This window comes from Stenella coeruleoalba (assembly GCF_951394435.1).
Source record: "Stenella coeruleoalba genome assembly, chromosome: 14".
NCBI classification, from domain to species: Eukaryota; Metazoa; Chordata; class Mammalia; order Artiodactyla; family Delphinidae; genus Stenella; species Stenella coeruleoalba.
The window spans coordinates 22,225,130-22,242,278 of record NC_137160.1 but is presented as its reverse complement, the minus strand read 5'-3'; the positions used below and the strand labels follow the sequence as shown (position 1 = coordinate 22,242,278).

General features: G+C 39.7%; 1 long non-coding RNA gene across 1 annotated transcript in view; it reads left to right on the top strand.

The window, feature by feature from the left end:
• The window catches only part of LOC307197492, a 739,380-nt gene that overhangs the window by 363,024 nt on the left and 359,207 nt on the right, over nt 1–17,149 (top strand). The window contains exon 7 of the long non-coding RNA XR_013831420.1: nt 15,687–15,795. This is a non-coding gene — a long non-coding RNA (uncharacterized lncRNA). The remainder of the gene's footprint in view (nt 1–15,686; nt 15,796–17,149) is intronic.

Below are 17,149 nucleotides of genomic sequence, written 5' to 3'. Positions count from 1 at the left end.
TAGGGTCAGGTGGCAAACAGTCCCTTAAAAGTGGAGTCATTTCAATACTTAACAGCTACTTACTTGAAGTCTCATAGAAAGGATTTTTATATCTTTTGGCTACTTATCAGTGTAACCATTAAGTCTCTTTTATGGTCAAAAAGCTATGATGATGAATATGAAGAAAAGTGAAGTAATAAAAACCCAAGCAGAGGCTACTGTACAGTGTCACTTCCACTATATTCTGTTGGCTTATGCAGCTCTCAGCTCTGCTCAGAAACAAGAGGAGGGGACAAAGGCTTTACATATTGATGATGTGATCTTGAGTGGAATGATCACACTATAGAACAGCATGTGGCATGGGGTATACTGTGGCCATATTTTGAAGATATGTACTCTTCTAGTTCATTTTATCTTTCTGTAATTAGTCCTAATATATTTAATTTTACATATGGTAAAACTGAGTCTGAGGCTACTTAAGTATTGAACTTTCACATATGGAACTTCTCAGGGAAAAGTAAAAAAAAAATCCTGTATCTATCACAGATTTTCTTATGCTACACAGAGATCCTGTTTTGGTTACTAATGCTAATTATATTGGGATCCAAAGACTCAGTAAATATTTGTTAAGTGACAGAATGAACAAAGGATTGAATTAATATAGATTGAGGTGCTTGAGTCTTCCTGGGTGTTGTAGACATATATAAAATATGGTTTTGATATTTAATGACAACATTCTAAATTTTATGGTTTCATTGTGTATTGATGAAAATCATATGAGCAATAAGGTCAGGATTAGTTGGTTACTAGACCTATCTTGTGTCACCTTGGGAAAGGCAATTGTTAAATATTCAGGAATTTTGCCTTCTGGTGATTAAACAGTTGGTAATGGAAAGTATGTGCACCACAAAATTGACAAATACTATCTATAAATATAAGCTTACTTTTTGTTTTCTTTTGAGTGGTACTAGTTTACCAGAATACCACTGGACCATGGTGCTTAAGAGTCTTTGCCTCATTGGGGTGACATGATTCCCACTCTACAGAAGTATAGACAGTGTAGTATAAATATACATGATAAAGTATAACTGTATATATAGAAAATTACAAGTGTAATATAGAAAATATATAGAAAATATACAACTGTATATATAGAAAATTACAATTAAATTGTAATTTAAGGCATTTAAGGTGTTTGAAGACCTTATTCTTTAGATCAATGATGTGCTTGGTTTTAAACAAGTTAGTTACAATTGTGGTGAAGTTGGAAAAATATACAGTAAAGCAATAGTTATGTCCTGAAAAATCTCAGGAAGGATTGAATGTCCCTAAGAGGGGAAGAGAGGGATGTCAACTGAAGATGGTGTTGACATTTTGTGAATTCATCTAGAAATCTTGAAAGAAGATGAAGTGTCTCAGTATTCTATCTGCATTAGATCAAATACACATCTCTCAAGCTAGCTGTAGAGTCGTCATTCTTGGGGACAGGCCAGTACCAAGCAAAGATGAGCAATATTTAGTTCAGGGTCTCAGGATACATCAAAATATCTTCTAGATATGCAATTATGAAGTAGTCTAAAAGGTCAAAGAATGCATTATTCATGAAATGCTGAAATACCTATATTGTATTATTGAAACTGAACATATTGTGATATATCTAAGGGGGGTATACTGTATACAAATCCCTGTCATCCTCTAAGTTCCCTCCCTTTTCTGAAACAGATTATACATTTTAAAGGAATCTATTTAGGTATAAATTATAGCTATTAAAATTTTTTTAATAAGTTGTGTATTAGGCTATGTTGAATAGACTGAACATCCAGAAGTTGTTAGAAAAGAAGAAGTTCTGCACTATTTTAACAAATAAATTTAGATCTCTATAAGGAGATCAAGTCCACATATAACATTTTTGCCTCTGAAGTCTCAGCATGCCCTGGTCTGGACTCGTAGCAGTAAATACATATCTTTCTATAGGTTACACATTGGGAGTACAAAGTCAGTAGTGTGTGGTGTGCAGAATGTGGGTGGTAGGTTTCCTAGCCTATGGCGTAGAACATAATCTTGAAGACATGATACTTCTTGGGAAGGATTAGTGCAGTTTTCATAATTGTTACCTTGTGTACCCCACTAGAGTAGTTTTAACAATTGTTAACATCAATAATTAACATTTTGTTTTTCTCTCTCTCTTCTCCTCCATTTCCTCCATCTCTCCCTCTTCCCCACCCACCTACCATTTATTCTTTTGCTGAATCATTTAAAAATATATTATAGACATTATGATACTTTATCCCTAAATATGTCTGATACATGTCCTAAATATAGGGACATTACCCCAACTAGTTACATTGCCATTATCGTACCTTAAGGAAATTAACAATAATGTCTCAGCACCATCTAACATCCAGTCCATATTCAAATTCTCCGATTGTCCCCTTCCAAAAAAGTTTCAGATTTTGTTTTAGAAAACAAAATCTAATCAAGGCTCATAGTGGTGCCCCTGTTGAATATTACAGTTGAGAAAATAGGCTAAAAAAATTAAGGTCATGCAATCAATCATATGCTGTGAGTTGGATTTAAACTGACTGGCTCCAAGGCCCTTATTCACTTCATGCTGTTGGAGGAGACTCCCAGGGACTATGTGGGAGACAGAGACACAGAGAGAGACAGGCTGACTATACCTCGAGGTCACATCTTATTGGGTTATACTTTTACGTAAGCTTTCGGTGAGAGAAAATTAGGTGGCCGTGATCCTCTATTGGTTCAGACAGAATATAGGCTAGAGGTTTAGCCATGTTGAAAGAAGACAAGAAGAGAGTTTTGTTTCTGTTTATGTTTTTTAAAAACAGCATGAGTGAGAATACCCAGTTAGCTGAAGTCTTTTGGAGACCTGAAGAAAATGCAAATGTTTGCTTTGGGCACTTCAGGACTTTTTCAGTTCTCTCTGCTCCTTCTTAGACCTTAAATGGCCAGTGTAAGTCATTTCTGTGTAATCCTGAAGAAGAAATGTCAGTGTTTTCTATCTGAGGGGGGCCCCTGTTTGTGTCTGACTCACCAGTGAGGTCCCACTGGATAATTTGGAGCTTTCACCAGCTTTGTGATGATGAATTTTTCTAATATTACAGAGTCCTAGTTGATGATGTTTCTTTCTCCATAATTTGAGAGCCCTTAGTAGTACTTTCCAAATTTCCAATAATTAAGCTACTTTTCAGAGTTCTCTCATCTCTTAGGATACTTCTATTGTGCTTCTTTTGTTTAAATAGGTGATATGTGATCTTCGCAGTGATGTAGACTTGGCCCATCATTTGTGCCAAGGCAGTTACTTGGTTATATACAACAAGTTAGGGTGCCTTAGGGTCTGAGATCCATTTTAGAGCAGCTTAAACTCCCTTGGTGAAGCCATACTTCTATCTACAGCTTTTCAAAGCATATGAGTTAGTTTCTTGTGGAATTAAGCCTGCTACTAAGTCCCAAAGTCATGTTGTCTCAATATTCATCTCATAGTATATAATCTCAAACTTTCTCTAAAAGATAATCTTCATTCCTGAAACTGTCCGTGAGGAATTATGGTATTTCACAAATATTTTTACTTAAAGAATGTGAAGTTGTTAACAAGGACTACGTAAGAGACAATGCCTCCAGCACAGGTCTGTGCTATTTAACGTTCTGATTTCTAAGCCCTAGCACCTCCCCTATGATTGGATGAAGACTCGGAAATCCCTTGTCCTGGAGAGATATTTGGGACTAGCAGAACTTTGGGTCCTGTTTCTCCTTTGTGAAGTGAGAATTTACTCTCTTCATCGTGATGGTGACACTGGTAGTCTTCTATACTTAATATCAGAGACACAAGCGAGAGAAATTTTTATTAGTAGTTCTCTTGCAGAGATGAATAGTATTTCCCTTAAACCTGCTTCAACTAATATGTCAACCTCCCGAGATAATGCAGAAGTAAAATCATGTCATAATTACTAAATAACAGGTATCTAATTTAGCATCTTCTTATACTAGATGCAGAAATATTAAGCTTTCTATTACTTGGTATTATGGAGCTCCATGATAATGTTGACCCCTCTGAGGGCATATATGTCCCTAACTATTTGACATTTGCATTGGTTTGTGTTGAAAAGAGGTGTCAGTACTCAGATAACTGCAGTGATGAAGGAGTTAACAGAACCAGAAGCCAACAAAGTGAGATGCTGGCAGCAGATGGTGTTGTCAAATAGAGGTATAATTGCATTTTTTAAAATCCCTTCAAAATAGTCTCTCAAGCCTACTTAGATGACATTTAGCAGGCTCTGGAAATCACTTAAATGGGTACAGAAATAAAAGAATTACAGAGGAAAATGTCACCATCTGAATTTGTCTTGAGTCTTATTGAGTCAAGACATCTGAGGCTCTTGTTAATACTTCGGAACTATTTACAGCCCATTCAGTAGAATGTGTCATTGTTGCATTAAGTTTAGCTCATTTTGTGGGGAAGGTCTTTTGTGGCAGTCTAGAGAATGGAATGGATTTAGTGCACTAAAATATGAAGTCTGTGGGAAAAGAAGTATAAATTGTCTTAAATTCAAATACAGAAAAATCTCACTGGAGCTTTTAGAGAAAGGTAATTAATGCAATTGAAAACTACAGGAAAAGTAGCCTCCTTTTGTTTTTTCATTTTATAGTTTGTCACTCTTATTGAATATGACTCAGCAAGAATGAAATGTAAAGTGCTTTTATAGCATTTAGAAATATTGGCAATATTGATAGGGAATATAAGATTTTTTTGATTGGGTGAGGGTATAGCATATATGAAAGACCTGAGAAGTATACTCACAAAAATTTAGAGCTAGGACATGTGCAATTATTAAATTTGACTTTTTTATTTTACAGGTAAGGAAAGTAAAGCCCAAACATGAGCCTGAGCTAAAACTCTTATCTGGCTTCAAGGATATAAACCCTTTGCAATTATTCAAAGTTTAAAAGATTTTACGGGCAAATATATCTATATGAACCAGTTGTCTTACTACAACCATGAGTATAAGCCAACCCCAGCATTTTGCCCTAGCAAAATCCTAGCGGGGGCAGGGGATGGTACTGATGAGGGCATAGGCTTGGTATCAAGCCCTGACTCTATTCCTTATTAACTTAAATGAAGTTACTTAACTTGTCTGGCCTTGTTTATTTTGGTCAAGTACACAGTTATTACCATGGTCCAAGAGCTGTCTTTCAATGGCAGAACTATGGTAAATGCTGAAGAAGACATGGTTTTACCTCCAAACTCTAGGAACCACCTTTTTGATTCTCCAGTTGTGGCTTGCAACAGGTTATATACAGAATTATAACTTGTCACAGTTTTTTTTTTAATATCACTGGATCTGTTAGATCAGCAGTCCCTAACCTTTCTGGCACCAGGGACCAGTTTCATGGAAGACAATTTCTCCACGGACAGGGTGGGGGATGATTTCGGGATGACTCAAGTGCATTGCATTTATTGTGCACTTTATTTCTATTATTATTACATTGTAATATATAATGAAATAATTATACAACTCACCATAATGCAGAATCAGTGGGAGCCCTGAGCTTGTTTTCACTAGCCACTCACTGACAGGGTTCTGATATGAGTCGGCAAGCAACTGATGTATTATGGTCTCTGTGCAGCCAGATCTCTCTGCTAATGATAATCTGTATTTGCAGCCGCTCCCCAGCGCTAGCCTCACTGCCTCAGCTCCATCTCAGATCATCAGGCATTAGATTCTCATAGGGCGTGCGCAACCTAGATCTCTCGCATATGCAGTTCACAGTAGGGTTCGCGCTCTTATGACAATCTACTGCCCTGCTGATCTAACAGGAGGTGGAGCTCAGGTGGTAATGTGAGCCATGAGGAGTGGCTGTAAATACAGGTGAAGTTTTGCTCGCTCGCCTGCCACTCACCTCCTGCTGTGTGGCCTGGTTTCTAACAGGCCATGGACCAGTACATATCCGTGACCCAGGGGTTGGGGACCCCTGTGTTAGATCAGAAGTAGCAAAGATACTTACATTAGAGACTGAACAAACTGAAGAACTTTCTGTTGTTTTATGACATTGGTTCCCAAACTCTGATCCCTGGACCAGCAGTGTCAATATCACATGAAAACTTTCAGACGTGCACATTTTTGAGACACACTCCAGACCTACTGAAACAGAAACCCTATGAGCAGGGAGCATCAGAAAATTTTAAACCAGAAATCTGTTTAAGCAAACTCTCCAGGTGATTCTGATGTGCGCTAAGGTTTGAAAATCACTGTTCCAGAGCACAAAGTTGTCAACTTTTTTATCATCTGGTACATGGGTCAGAAAAACATGTCCAGATGTGCTAAATTTTGCCATCATAATACAAATAGACATATTACAATGGTAGAGTGGGCAGGGAGTTACTTGTCTTTCTCTTTAGGGTGTATTTCTTGACATCAACCAGATCATTCCCCCAGAGTCTGCTGAAATGTCAGGCCACTGTATTTTTATTGAATCCTCTCCTACCTGCTGGCATGTAGGTATTGTACCAAGTCACTTAGGAACTGTTAACTCCAGTTTACTTAGCATGTCTCAGCATGAACTTATCATTTTATTGGACAAAACTGATATCCTGTAGGGATGGAAAGATGACCAGGACCCCCATAAACTAAAGTGTGGCCAGAACCAGATAGCTGACATAACCCTGAAAAATAGTGAAACGTGGTACACCTTCTGTCTTTTCCGTGGGAAATCACCTATGGAACCTATGGTTACTTCTCAGGTCTGCCACCCATTACATTATCCAACCTATCTTGCCTTTAGAAGAAAAGTGATGGTACTTGGCCATCGCCACACAGGGATCCTAGCATTTCTTCTGTGTTTTCTTAGGTTTTTTTTTCCCCGTAATTGATTTCTAATCTCATAATGTTGTAGTTGGAAAAGATACTTGATACGATTTCAATTTTCTTAAATCTACCGAGGCTTAATTTGTAACCCAAGATGTCATCTATCCCGGAGAATGTTCCATGTGCACTTGAGAAGAAAGTGTATTCTGCTGCTTTCGGATGGAATGTCCTAAAAATGTCAATTAAGTCTATTTGGTCTGCTGCCTCCTTTAAAGCTCGTGTTTCCTTATTAATTTTCTGTCTGGATGACCTGCCTATTGGTGTAAGTGGGGTGTTAAAGTCCCCCATTATTATTGTGTTACTGTCAATTTCCCCTTTTATGGCTGTTAGCATTTGCCTTATATATTGAGGTGCTCCTCTGTTGGGTACTAGCATCTCCTCTGAAATAAAGACACCAACGTTAATTGTGATGACTTTTCCCAGCATCTCTGGCATATAGGAAATAATTTCCAAGATTCTTGTGATCTTCACAATAAAGTAATTTTCAATGCATTGTTGGAAAAAAAATGGCTTCTGAGTCCTCTTAGGGAATCTAAGAGATGAGTGGCTTACACAGAATAAATTCACTCCAACATTTCTATCTCTCTGATTCTGCATTCCTTTTGTATATTGTATGTTAAGGAATTTATGGCATCTCAACTTAATTTACCCTGGGCTACTACTGAATCCAGGTTTTGGTCAACCAACTGAGCAAATAGAGGCACTACTGTTTGTTTATGCCAACACATTGAATCCAGTGTCTGATAACTGCACCAATATTGATGCATTCACCCTATTTCAAATCAACTTTCTACTCCTTTGTCTAGTGTCCTCAGAACCTATTCCTACACATGTTCTCTGGATTTTAAATTATCAATATTCTAGAAGTTTCTTTGACTAAACCTTTCCTCCAGGGTCTGATTTTTGTCATATCTCTGAGTCACCCTAGTTGTTTGGAGCTCTTATGGGGCATTTGAGTAGAGCCTGATGAGAACTGCATCACTTCTGTAAGACAGATGCTACAACCTGGGTCATTACAGGGTCTTCAAGCAAGGAAGAAACCACTGAAATGGCAGGGGAAAAGGTCTCCTGCCAGGGGAGTCATGGTAGGTGTGGAGTGTCAGGGTATTTTTCCATCTATATCTTCCCATATTCCCCCATCCCAAATTCTCTATATTTGCTTCTTTCTTACTATTTTAACTTCCCTAAAGAGACCTGATGAATTCATCTGACATTTTTCACTGACCTGCAGGATCAAACACTGAGTGATTTTTCAGCTATCTTAACCCTGCAGCTATAAGAGATAAGAAATTATTTTAGTACATCCATAGAGAGTTCCTGACTTTTTTGGCCTGTGCCTTAAGCCAAGAACTTAGTATTTTGCACTTGTCATGCTATTTCTTTAAGTTGTCCAATACTGTTAGGAGCATACCCCCCAATTCTACAATCCCTGAATTTCTGAAGTTCTTCATTAAAAAAAAAAATAGAGGCCAGAGAGTTCTCCCTAAGCCTTGCCTTCAATGGGCACATCATTCCAAGTGACCACAGGAGATAACTTCAATTTCTGCACTGCGTATCATGAGCTGCGTGATTCACAAATCATCATTTCCCTGAAGCCGTATTTTCCCTTTTCCCTGAGGCCTTATTTCCTGTATCGATCAGGTTTCTTAACTGCAAGCACCATAAATCAATATATGCTAACTTAAGCCCCCCCTGCAAAATTAACTAAAACATACTAAATGTTTTAGTACTAAAACTAAAACATACTAAATCCATAGCATCTCTAGAAGATTCGGGGAACCAGGCCACAGTTATGAACAGTGTAAAAATTATTTTACTGCTCTTGACGTGCCACCTGCCCCATTGTATATAATATGAGTGACAGCTGTACTATGACAATCAGGTAACGGACAAGGATGCTAAATGTCTTTATAAAAGCTTTCAACATGGCTGCTTTGTGTCTTGGGAGTTTAATTAAGATTGTCCTTTTGGGTTCACAGAGGCTAAGTTTGCTGCATTTCATGGCACTGTGCTATTTATTGCTTCAACAAATATGCTTTTGCTGTTATTTATCAGTTTCTTCTTTAGACTATCATAAGGAACTGAGGGAAAACACACCAGAGAGTACTCACTGCTTGCTGTCAGACTCTGTATAATCCAAAGAGCAGAGAAAGAGAGACATAGGCTTTTATTGAGCATGCATTATGAACTTGGGGGGCATTACACACATTCTCTTATTTACTCCTCTCAGTAGCCCTGTTGGATCTCCACTTCATAGGAAATGGAGTCTCAAAGGGTATGTAATTAACTTGTCCAAGGTCATACAGTTAGGAAAGGGTAAAACCCAAATCATGCCAAACCTGGCTCACGATTTGAGGGTCAGATCTCAAGAGTCTGAAGATCTAGTGTAGAGGAAATAGTGTGGGATATGAGAATTTGGCCCCAAATCAAAAGATTCTGACCTTAGCTTCAGAGGAGACTAAAAGAGGAAACTTTTAGTGGAAGGAAACTTGTGGAAGCTTCGAAGAGGATATTGGCAGAAAAGCTGAGTAGATTGTCTTTAAATTGTCAAGACTAGAGTGAGTCTGTGCCTGAAATACTGGCTGCCCCTCTTATCACTGAACTTCCTAAAAGATGAAGAGAACCCATTGCTCAGGAAAAAGACCAGGTAGGCAGTTTGGACACATCGTCTCGTGAACTGAGCCAGCCACAGGATCGTGTCCTCACCGGTACCCACGGGACCTGTCCAGCACAGAATGGCTCATAATAACTAACCACCTCCTTGACTATTTCCAGATCCAACTTACTAGTGGGTTGATTGATCTGGCTTATGTTGATTCGTTCAAGGACTGAGACTGCATGTGACTGAAAGCCCAGTAGCCCACTGGGATTTATCCTGAAAAATCCAGGGACTGGTAGAGGGCAGTAAGAACCACTTCTCATCAAAGAAACACAGGTGCTCTGGTCAGAAGTAGACAGTGGCACTAGATGGATTGGAGTAGTTTGTGGGGTAAGCGCTGTGGAGTGGTTGTGACGATGGTGGTGAGTGGTCACCATGGTATTGGTGGTCATGGCAGGTGCAGGGCTGGCATATGAGAGGTCTTACCAGTGTGATACCTGTGATGCTCTTAGAAAATCCCTAGAGAAAATTTCCTTAGGTAAGGCACCAGAGTGACTCAGCATTTACTAGGAAGAAATACCTCTTTTGGACTTCATAGCTACAGTTATGAGGCCACGTTTCTTTCCAGTACAATTACGGGTGAAAAAATCCTGCTGGCTGTCCATAATAAATCAACTGAAGAGCTTTAAAATTCTTACATTTTGCCAGCCTTTTGTATCTTCCAAACAAACTTTTGTACCTTATAGGAAATAAAGTAAAACTCTTTATTGCCTTATATTCCCGAATTTTAGCTATACATGCCTATAAATATATATTACATACATACATGCATAGGTTTACATTCATATTTACACTTGCATATTTAATCATAGGACTTCAACTTTATTTTTTTAATTTATTGAAATATAGTTGATTTACAATGTTGTGTTAGTTTCAGGTGTAAAGTCATTCAGTCATACACATACATATACATATATAGGTTTTTTTTCAGATTATTTTCCCTTATAGGTTATTACAAAATATTGAATATAGTTCCCTGTGCTATACAGTAGGTCCTTGTTGGCTATCTATTTTATATACAATAGTGTGTATATTTTAATCCCAAACTCCTAATTTATCCCTCCCCACCCCTTCCCCTTGGGTAACCATAAGTTTGTTTTCTAAATAAGTCTGTGAGTCTTTTTCTATTTTGTAAATAAGTTAATTTGTATCATTTTTAAAAATTAATTTATTTTATTTTATTTATTTTTGGCTGTGTTATGTCTCTGCTGCTGTGCGCGGGCTTTCTCTAGTTGTGGCAAGTGGGGGCTACTCTTCGTTACGGAGCAGGGATTCTCATTGCGGTGGCTTCTGTTGTTGCAGAGCACGGGCTCTAGGTGCATGGGCTTTGGTAGTTGTGGCTTGTGGGCTCAGTAAATGTGGCTCATGGGCTCTAGAGCGCAGGCTCAGTAGTTGTGGTACACGGGCTTAGTTGCTCTGCCGCATGTGGGATCTTCCCAGACCAGAGCTCGAACCTGTGTCCCCTACATTTGCAGGCGGATTCCTCACCACTGCACTACCAGGGAAGCTCCATATTATTTTCTTTTTAGATTCCACATATAAGCAATACCATATGAAATTTGTCTTTTTCTGTCTGACTTACTGCACTTAGTATGTTCATCTCTAAGTCCATCCGTGTTGCTGGAAATGGCACTATTTCACTCCTTTTTATGGCTGAGCAATATTCCATTGTATATATGTACGACATCTTCTTTATCCATTCATCTGTTGATGGACACTTAGGTTGCTTCCATGTCCTGGCTATTGTAAATAGTGCTGCTATGAACATTGGGGTGCATGTATCTTTTCAAATTAGAGCTTTCTCTGGATATATGCCCAGGAATGGGATTGCTGGATCATAGGGTAACTCTATTTTTAGTTTTTTAAGGACCCTCCATAGTTGTCGCACCAATTTACATTCCCACCAACGGTGTAGGAGGGTTCATTTTTCTCCACACCCTCTCCAGCATTTATTATTTATAGACTTTCTGATGATGGCCATTCTGACTGGTGTGAGGTGATAACTCATTTTAGTAGGACTTCAACTTTACAGCTAGATTCTGGATTCTTGGTCTAGGGTGCTGTTGCACTTGCATTCTAATTTGCCTATGAAACATTGTATAGTATTTAGTGCAGTGTGTGTATCTTCTCAGAGGCATTATTTGTATTTTTTGCCTATGTGACAGGCATATGAAATTTTAAAGAGAGCATTCTTAGTCTCCCCTACTCTGGGGAATCTAATGATATAGTGTCATTTTCTGTTTTGAGATTGGAAGGGAATTGGGAAGCACTGTGGTTTAGAGCTTGAATCTTGGCTTTGCCATTTAGTAGTTGTGAAATCTTGGGTAAGAAATGCAACCACGTGGCTCAGTCTCTTCATCAGTAAGATGGGATTAATAATTCTTCCTCCTTCAGGTTGTTGAGAAGAATAAATGAGCATAGATGTTACCTAGCATGGTGTCTGGCATGTAGGGAATATTATAATACAGTGTCTGAACTGGAAGGAATCTTAGAATTAACAATATAGACCAACCTCCTCCTACAGATGAACAGTATGAGGTCCAGAGGGATAAAATAACTTATCCAGAGTTTTTACCTAACTAGTGATAGAGTTTGAACTACAAACAACTACAAAGATTCCCATGCAATTCCAAGGAAAAGTCAATGTCTTATTGTCAGGGAGCAGATGAATCATGCAGTGGGGTAAAATGGAAAACACTTCTTTTTCCATTTCCAGAGTTGGAAGAAAATTCTGTTATATTAGCATGGCTTCCCAAATCAGAAACCCCCTTTTGGATATTGGAATATATATTTATTGCTTGATATCTGAGCTCTTTTTCTAGAATTTCCAGTTAGCAAGCAACTTAGGAATTTTAGAAAGCCTGAGTTGACTTTTTTAAAAGACACATTTATTGAGACATAATTTGCATACCATAAAATTTACTTCTTTTAAGTGTATGATTCAAAGATTTTTAGTAAATATATTAAGTTGTGCTACTATCAGCGTAATCCAGTTTTAGGACATTTTCATTAACCCATTAAGATCCCTTGTACCTGTTTGTGGTTTACATTTTTCACCCCCAGCCCCAGACAACCACTAATATACTTTCTGTCTCTATAGATTTGCTTTTCTGAGCATTTCATATAAATGGATTTATGTAATACATGGCCTTTTTTGTCTGGTTTCTTTCATTTGGCATAATGTTTTTGAGGTCGTCCATGTTATAATGTGTACCATGTTTTGCTTCTCTTTATTGCTGAATCTGTGTCGACTTTAAATATAGGTTCTATTGATAAAATAGGGAAGTCGGGCGGGGGGCAAGAAATCATTTCAGCCTCTCCAAATTTGTCACCGGATAAGCCCAATTCTACAGTTACCCAAGGAGCAGCTTCCCACAGGGAATTCACCAAGGTTGAGTCCTCTGGCCCTCTTCCCAGGCTGCGGGGAGGAAATGTTTACATCCTTGTCTCTGATGATTATGCCACTAAATGGTTGGAAAATTGCCCAAGTAGGAGGTGGCAGCTCAGATTCCAGCGGGTTAATAACAGCCTTGAAGTACACATTAGTGAGCGGACAGTGATGCACCTGCCATTGAACTTGGGAGTTTGGGGAAGGGCATGAATCCTCACAGGGAGACCATAAAATGGGTTGTATAAGTGTCACAGCTGGGAGTGATCCTGGCAGGGGGCAGGTGTATTTCCTGGCTTTTCTGGTTGTGAGACCAAAGTAGGATTGGGTTGGGGTTCAGCACACAGGTTCAGAAGTCAGACAGAATGGGTTGACTGTGTGAGTTTGGGCAGATGGTGAAGGCTCTTGGAGCCTTTGTTTTCCTCATTTGTAATGGAATATATGGTCCATACATTATAGAGCTGTGAGAGTTAAATGAGATGGTGCAGGCAAAATGCTGAGTAAGATTTTAGCGCCTAGAAATTACTCAGTAGACATTGGCTCTTAATTTTTATCTCTTTGACACTAAAAAGTCAAATCTATTCCAGTGTTTGGTTGGCTCCCTTTCTAAATGTCTTGAAACTAAAATTAATTATCTGGAATTAAGAAAGTCATAAACTTCTAAAATAATAAAAAGATTCAAGGGATTAACAGAAACAGTTGTACCTTAGAATTAATAAATTAGTTGGCTTCTTTATTCCCCTCCATTTCCTTGCTTTCACTCAACTTCCCTCCTTCCTTCCCTCCTCCTTTCCTGATAATATAACTGGAATCATAAGTATAATTCCAACCGTTAATACTTATGGTATCCATTTTAGATTATAAAGCATTTTTAAAAATAACTTCACCACATTTGGTGCTCACAGAAGTTCTGGAGAGAGCCATCATTCTCATCCCTGTTTTAGCGTTGGGGATAATGTGATCTGTCCAAAGTCACACTGCTCATAAATGGTGGATCCCACCAGCATTATTAGATACTAGGAATTAGATATTGTATTCATTTCCTAGGGCTACTGTAACAAGTTACTACAAACTAGGTGTCTTAAAACAACAAAAATGTATTCTCTCATATTTCTTGGAGGCCGGAGGTCTACAATCAAGGCATTGACAGGGTTGATTCCTCCTAGAGGCTGTGAGGGAGAATCTGTTTGATGTCTTTCTCCCAGCTTCTGGCAGTTGCTGGCCATCCTTGGTGGTCCTGGGCTCTAGCTCTGTCATTCCAGTCTCTGCCTCTGTCTTTATGAGGCATTCTTCCCTGTGTGTGTGTGTCTTCTGTGTTACTGTGTCTGAGTGACTCTCTTCTTCCCCTTAATAAAAACACCAGTCTTTAGATTTAGGGTCTGCCTAATCCAGATGCCTCATCTTAACTAATTATATCTGCACAGTCTTTATTTCCAAAGAAGGATATATTCTGAGATTCCATGTGGAAGGAATTTTTTGTCGGGGGTAGAGGGGAGACACTATTCAATTCCCTACAGACCTGGAAACACAATTCTTAGTCTAACATGAGAGATGGGCATTTAAATAATTATCATTGATGTAAAAATTCATCAGTAGGTTAGAGACTGAGAACAGCAAGGAGGAGATTCTGGGTAGAGGTCACGCTGGAGCAATGGGTTTGTTGAGTAGCTGCCTCCTTCAGGCCCCACAGAGAAACTGACAGGGAAGGTGCAAACACCAGATGTGTTTCAAGAAATAAAGGACCTTACATGTTTCCCAGAGGAGTAGAAAATAGTGGAGTCTTTTGGAAGCTCTCAGTAACTTGGCTTATAAACCGTTGAGAGATGACCTACTTTGATTTTTGTTCATTTACTCGAGCTGGGTGGAGTCTGGAAGAAAGGAGCTCAGCTGGTCTACCCAGCAGAGAGAAGAGAGGGGAGGGAGTAATGGACAGGGTGGGAAGGGGAGGACGCACTACCCCCTGAGACACCAGGGTTTGTACTTGGACTCCTTGAAGGAGAACAAAATTTGACCTTCCAAAACTTCCAACGGAGAAGGTGGAGCTGTCTGAAGGAGTGAAGGGCATATGATGAAGTCCCAAACAGGCATCTAATATAGAGGTAAAACTCCAATAAAATATCATCTAAAGAAGGGTGTATGAAACTGATAAGCCAAGAATAATAACTGTTGCATTTTACAGGATTGGTTGGCAGGAAAACCTTAAAGAGTGAAGGGGCTGAGTTCATCGAGGGGGAACCGGGGAGTCAGATTCCGGCTCCAATGTTGGATGGGAAACTCTGGGAATAAAATGTGTACAGACAGCTTTATGGAGTGATGTCATGCTGGGTCAATGCTTTAGGCCTGTGAGAAGAGCACAAAGTGTTCATGGATCCCATGGAATCTGAGAGATCAGAGACTGCATCTGCCATGGTCATTGCTGTGTTCCCAGTGCAAGAGAGTATCAGAATTTAGCAAGTGCTCAGTGAACATTTTAAGCACAGGAGTTGAAGGGGCAATTCGGAGGTTCCAGCATAGTCTGGGAGCAGGGCAGAAAAGAGCAGAGTGAGTGAGTGTCAGCTAGGCCTCTACCACAGGCAGATTTAAAGATGCTACTCATCTGGGTCTAAATTCCTAATCAGCATCCTCAAATCTGCTAGGTGTGCTCTGAACAGAGGCTAGCCTGGTTCATCCTCGCTGACCATGACAAAATTCTAGAACTGCTCTGTTTGACTTGTTCTTAGCGTACAGCTCGATCTGCAGTTGACTCTATCAGATGCCAACTCTCTCCTCTTTTTTCTAGGTCTACATGTTGCCTTTGAATTAGACTCAACATTTTGTTCCCAGCTGGAACTTTGTCTCCCTGTAATTTGTTCCAGTCATGGATACCTGGAGTCTTGAACCCATTTACCGTGAGTACCACACTGGGTACTGTCTTTACCTGGCTACCCCTGGACTCAGGAGTGGGACCTGGGCAGATAAGGCCTGGAGAATAATGAGATGCACATGCAGTCCCATATAATAGAGGACTAGACAAAGGAGCCTGTTCTGAAAGGAAGAGGGGGGAGGAAGCTATTGAGTTTTGGGGAAATTCGTCTTTATGTTCGAGCACAGCATTGATAGCAGGGTTTTTATCCACTGTTTTTTTCATATTGAAATAATGAGGTGTCAACAGTCCCCACAATGTAACCCTTGAAAGTACCACAAGACTTGAGTTTTATGAAAAATAGGATGGCTACATTGCAGTTCATTCATTCATTCAGTAATCGATTCTTCAATGTCTACCATGTGCCACGTGCTAGGCTTCACACAGGGAAATAGAGAAGAGGACACAGAATTTGTACTTCTTCTCCCCCGCAGATTCAATAGATAGTAGGGGCTCCTGAACTGTGTACACTTAACTAAAATACAGGACAGAAAAATGGAAGGAGGGGCAGAAAGATGACACTGAGCACGGGATTCCAAAGCTGAGGCCGAAGCCAGCTGCAATGTGGCTTCCCTAGCCAGCTGACCCAAAGGGTGGCTGGACAAGGAAGCCGGTTCTGTTGTCTAGAATTCTAGATCAAAGGCTGCATTCTGCCTGGCCTGGGAGTGCGGCTCACAGTGGGATTGCCTGCCTGTACCTCCAGACAACTGCTCTCCAAACTTGCCCAGGTGATTGACAGAAGCACACAGTTGACTGTTCTGTAATTAACCCTGCCCATGGCTCCCCAGGTCACCCTCCTGGCAATCAGCGTCATCAACAGTTGCTCAGCAGGATAACCCCCCTGCTCTATGCTCTTTCAGTACGGGAGGTCTTATTTATAAACTGACGTGTCCCTGAAGAGATTTCTTCCATCCAAAAGCAAGGAGGGGTATAAGGGCCTTTTGCAGATTTTCCACCACTGAAACCACAGAACGAGAGTGGAGAGAGACATTAACCTACATAGTCTGTCTCCTGGGGCCCAGCTGGGGTATTTTCTTCTGTATGTTCGTCCATTCTCTGTTTGCTGAACCCCAAGATGTCGAGCCCCAGAGCTCTTTCTGTCTCCAGTGTTTCTTCCTGCCCATTTACTTTTTCTTTTGGCCCTTTGGCATTGAATTCATTTCTACATCACACGTGAAATAACGATTTGCTCCCCACTTAAGAAGATGAACTAAGACCCAGTGCTTGGTCCCAGATTGTTCCCGTTACTTGCCGTGAGGCAGACATGCCTTTTTCTTTCCTAAACCCCGCAACACTCACAGGTAGATTTCTATTACAGTATTTGCATATGTGTGCTTTTT